Source organism: Lytechinus pictus, chromosome 6 (assembly GCF_037042905.1).
Source record: "Lytechinus pictus isolate F3 Inbred chromosome 6, Lp3.0, whole genome shotgun sequence".
NCBI lineage: Eukaryota > Metazoa > Echinodermata > Echinoidea > Temnopleuroida > Toxopneustidae > Lytechinus > Lytechinus pictus.
The window spans coordinates 16,068,684-16,074,683 of record NC_087250.1 but is presented as its reverse complement, the minus strand read 5'-3'; positions in this window follow the sequence as shown (position 1 = coordinate 16,074,683).

The window sequence follows — 6,000 nt, the reverse complement described above, 5'->3', positions numbered from 1 at the left end:
GCGGAAGAACTAAGACGGAAATGCTATGATCCTGATCGATGCAGGAGTAAATGCAACTTCCCAAACTAACTCACTATTATTTAAAAATGGCAATCTGTCTGCTTGATCTTGGCCCCGTTGTACATAATAAAATGCTTTTTATTATATGAACCTTACAGTAGTTGCTTAAAAATTTTAACAACCATGCTTAATTTAATGAGGATCATATATTTAAAATGAAAGCGGAGGTGCGATAGGGCCATGGTAGAGCGGGGGTTTAGTATTCCGGTTACCCGGGTTCGATTACCAATTGGTGCGCTAGTGTCCTTTGGTTAGGTATTTAAATTCTCATTACCATGCCCGGTTACCAGGTCCCTACCCGTCGGTCCTCTGGTTGTTTGCTGTCAAGCATTCGTGCTTTCATAGCAATCAGGTACAAATCACTACCATTTACCAAACTCTGTTGTTTAAGATTTTAAACACTTGTTTAGACTGTTTGAACAACTATTGTAAATTTCGTTTTTACTGTGTATAATAATGACGTTGCATTATAACGGCCACTGTGCTACCCAGTGCATGGTAATTACCATCGTAAAATTGCTCAACAGTAAATAAGAATAAACTTTTTTCATGGTACATGTAGCAGACATTGGCAAAGTAAACAATAAGCCTAGCGCTGACTGATTGCAAGTTAGGGCACCTTTGCATTAAAGTTACTATTATGGTAACTCTATCATGTTAATATAATTCAATTTATAATTTGATAATTATGAACAAGAACACCATCAACAACAACAACAAACGGAAAAGAGTCCGTCACAAGGGCCACAGAACAGCTTTGAAAGTTGGGGGCTGAGCCAAACGTAGGAAGGGGGCTGGGTTCAGCCCCCCCCCCATATCCGTGACCCCTGCGTCATAGGTACACATTATATTGTGTAGACTATGGTATTGAGATAAAGTTAGAGGAGATAGAGAGGGTTTTAGAAGTGAGGACAGGGGGGGGGGTGGAGAGAGTGAGAGGAAGGGGTGGAGGGAGATCAGAGTCAATATCAAGTTATCTTGCACTGTTTTACCTGTGACGTACGATGTTAAGGCTTATCTCAGTACGTAGTAAGCATTGTTTAATGACCTATTGATCTTCAAACTTGATCGTATTCCAATCACGGGGGACTGTGTGTGTGGAGAGTGAGACGAATACATCGACCACCATGCATCGTACTCCTGATCGTCATCCATCTCATTCATGGTCACAAGGTCACATTGAGAAAAAGGTCAATGTTGGATCGAAATTCCCCCATCTTGCCTCTTACCAACCCTCACTCCCCTCTTAACACGTTCACTCTTTGTTTCATGATGTAGCGTAGGCCCCATGTGAGTGTGTGTGAGGGTGTGTGTGTGTGTGTGGGGGGGGGGGGGGTGGGCTCAGATATTAATTGCTGCTTCTTAGTTATACGGGAGACATTATCATATACACATGTATGAAGATATGAAATAATTATGGTTTCATGAAAATAATAATACAGTAAAGAACTAGAATAAAATGCACCGAGCAACATGCTGAAAGTTTCATCAAATTCTGATAAGAAAATGACGAAGTCATTGTATTTCAAAGTTTAGGCCTACTATTTTGTGAAAACAATTATTTATATACGTACGTCGTCGTGGAAATTCATAAGGTGGGCTGATAATGTCACATCTTCCTTGTTATCATTATTATTTCACATTTGCATACATGTGTGCATGATTATGTCTCCTGTAATAAGATAAGTAGCAGTAATGGATATCTAACGCATTGAATCAGTGGCGAATTTTTTTGGTACTTGATCGGAGGAAAAATTTTGAATTTACATAATTCCATGTAATAAAATACAAAAGGCTAGACAAGTGGGGATATGGCATCACCAGTTAGCTCGTTGAATATTCATGAAGACAACATAGAACTGTTTCACTGAAATAATGCCAATCTTCAAATGCCATAGCTTTGTTACTCCTTTTCCGATTTTGATCAAATTATCAGTGTATTGTTTGTCTGATTTTTCTTTATCTGTTCAAATTATATTATTTTCTGCCAGGAGTAATCATTAGATATGACCAGTTACGAGTTTCGAAACAATAGGGCCTACTTACTTCCCTGTGACCTCTCAAAGCACTATTGACATTCAGAACACACGAAAGTCAAGTTCATATTTTGTTTATTCGGACGACAGATTACCTGTGGAAATTGCGTGCTTGGTGCGCGATTCCCATAAATATAATTATCCAGTAAGACATTGCAATTTGATCAATTTAACATAACCTCTTGCTATTATGTTAGCTCTAATGACCAAATGTTTTGTTCATGTGTACTATTTCATGTAAATGAACCTGACAGTGAGAGTTTGTAATAAATTTAATTCAACAACTTCAACTTCCATTTATTTGCTTTGTTACTGGATCATACATCACAGTGGTGACGTTGCAGTTTATGTATTAGACTCTTTACATAACACACGTAGATATGATCTTGAACATGGACTCGAATCATTATAGATTGAACTCAAGTTATAATAGTCCACCAATATATTAATTGGCACACATTTTCGACCTCCAAACTCTGATATTTCGTACCAAAGAAACATATGAGTCTATATAATAGGGCAACTATTTAAGGAAAAGAAGTCTATGTGGTAGACTTCAATTGTGATAGTAAGTGTTCTAGTTCTTGTTTTATTGACAATCTACGAGACAGTAATGATTTAAAATAAGTTATCGAAACTGCCACTAGAATAAATCGAAAACAGTAGCAGTCTCATCGATATTATTCTGACCAATACTACTAATAACGTTTGCACGACGGTTCTGTCTTGACAGAGGGTCTTTAGTGACCACACACAACCTGGTATATTAAGCCTAAATAGGAGTTTAACGTTCTTACCTTTCGATCGTTTTAAGGCCACCGCACACCTTACGACTGTTCGCGATCCGATTTTGGAACAAATAGCATTTTGCTCATTTTCTGAAAAAGTGAATGGAACATATCATTTTATTTGAGGTTAAAATAAATTGAAAGAATACTAATATAACCATTTTGAAAGATTCCAAGCCTTTATTTTAGAGTAAAGGCCAAATTAGTTTCAAATCGTAGGCAATCGTACGACTGCTATGACTTCATTACGACTAGATATTAAATTCGCTTTTATTCTAAGAAGGATGATAGCACAGTCACAGATTTGAACACAGGTATTCGTACGATGATTTAGAACATTACACAGTAAGATATTCCAAGTCTCAATATTAGCATCAAATCCTACTACATTTTATTCTGAAATCGGGTCGCAGACCAATCGTAAGGTGTGCGGTCGCCTTTAGAGATTTCATATGGGAATATGTTTACATTAGATGCAAAGCTTACATAAGAAATCCAGATGGTTATGACCAAAATAATGATTGGAATGGCTGGAAAAGTGATTTCATACAAATTAATTCTCCAGTAGTTATTATTGATTTGATTTGATTTATTTATTTCCGTTTCACAATTGTACATAATATGATAAACATAACATAACAAGGTCGAAAATACTACAAGACAAAATATAATATATATAACATAATCATAGATTTAAGGAACACAATTCAGTAAATAAAGATATCTTAAATGACATTTGTATTTAAAAGTAAAACGGAGGGACTTGCCGAAAAAAAGCAAAGCTTGTACAAGAGACAAGCCCCTATCTTAGTTACATTAGAAAATTACAACAAATAGATATTGGGTCTTAAGAATAATTTTGTTTAAAAATAAATACAAACAATTTTTGTGCACTTGACAAAAACGTAACTGATGGATCGTGTGAGAAAAAAAATTACGTTTTACAATATTATAAGAGAGGGGGAGGTGAGGGGGGAAGACAGGAGGGACAGAGGAGTGCAGTACACTAAGTAGAAAGAAAGAAGAAGGGGCAGCAGGAGCAGGTAGTTTGGCTAATTGCAATTTTAAGAAGAAAATAATTAAACGAATAATATACATTATTAATGTCATAGGGGTGTGAAAACACCATGTGATAATCTCACCGTCTGGAAGGATAGGAACTTATACGTGCTTCGGCTCATACCTGAAAGGCCGAAACTCTACGTACAAATTGTGTAAAAGGGGGGTATAATCTGATACTGGTGAAGTTTGTAGTGGAGTCCTTCAAGGGTCTATCTTGGAACCCCTCTTATTCTCGATAATGGTGAACGATATTGCTGCGGTTGTAAATAAGTGTGAAATCGTGTTGTAGGCAGATAATGCAGCTCTGATAGTCATGATAGTGGTGCACATGCTCAGGATAATGAATCTGTAATGAAATGAAGATCTTCACAATGTGGATCAATGGTTAACATGGTTAATGCGTAATGGTCTTCACTCAAAAATTAAAGGAGATTTTGTTAAGAAAAAAAATTGAAAAAAAAGTTTTCAGTGGAAAATGAAGGGAATTTTATCACGAGAAAAAAAAATAAAAGCAAAAAGGTGGGCTTTATTAAAACAAACAGAAATGGATGGACTAATAATAATTCGTTGGGTGATAAAAGACACGAAATAAAATATTCCTTTTTCCTCCAACAATACCACGAGGGTAACACACGCAACTAGAGCTCGGCTGCTGTGAAAGAACACAAATCACAGAGATCTTGGGTTCGAATCCCGCCGGGTCTGCCTGTGATTTTTTTTACACAGCAGCCGAACTCTACTTCACACAACAGTTGCGTGTGTCACTCTCGTGGTATTGTCGGAGAAAATGAATATTCCATTTCTAAACTAAAATGGAGTTTGTGGTTTAGAAAAAAAAATGAAATGATAACATGTAATAATAAAAGCATATCGATTCCGAAATAAAGAATACCAGGAATATGTGTCAATTTTTTTAATTTTAGCATGGGTTACTGATTATGGTGTACAACCATGGTATAACATACCCACCCGCACTCCCGCTTTTGATCACATGGTCATGATCAACTAGCTCGTAAATGCTTACATAACAGACCCTCGGATAAATACAATTATTATGGAATTACTTCAACACATTGCCGGGCCTGGGAATTCGGGGAAAAACTATTCATAAAAACATACAGACAATATAAAATATCGCTGTTTACTCTTCTTCCTTTTTTTATCGATAAACCTCGTACAGCTTTCGTTCAAAGAAACAACCAGTCAGAAAGGATATTATAAAAAGAGGAGCGTTTCATCGGCATGATTTTCGTCCGACAAGTTGTCAGATCTGACAACTTTCGTTGATTATGATTGGCTGAGAGGCAGTGTAACCACAGTAACTGTCGAATAAAACGTCTGACAAGTCCTTTCATGAAATACTCCCATGATTTCCAGGGGGTGCTGCTTTTGGTGTTTAACATACACACCACCTCAGCAAAAAATCTTGGGGGTGCGTTTCCCAGGGCCGTGTATCCACTCGTAAAAATAATTGATGTGGTCGGATATTGTTTTGAATTAGAAAAGAAATAGCAAGATAATGATATCATTAGATTTTTTACAGCAGCTGGATCTCGCTCTATTGCACCGGGTATGTTATAGTTCGCCATAGAATAGGCAACTAAATAATCGACCCTTTGGAAATTTATACATCATTATCACCCGTTCTGCTGGAAAACCATTATCAGCCCAGTTGATGCATGGACTTATTAGGCCAATGGTTGATGTATAGGCTAAATATTGACAACCCATTTTTCTCTTTCCAAAGAACTAGTTTTCAAACAAAGACACCTTCAACTTAAAGCTAAAAATCCTTCATTGACATATGATTTTGACGATGGCAATGACCAAGTTTTAAAGCAACCCTGAAAAGTCTCGTTCAGAATAAAGTACTTCCAGATTTCACGCCTCACGAGACGATCACACCCATGCACTGAATGATAGACCGATTACACACCGACGCGGAAACAACTCGTCGCTCCAGGAAGTAGGATAGAATGAACATTTCGCACTTTGAACCAATCACGTCCGCTTATTATCGAAAAGTGCAACGTGCGCGCGGATCCCAAACACAT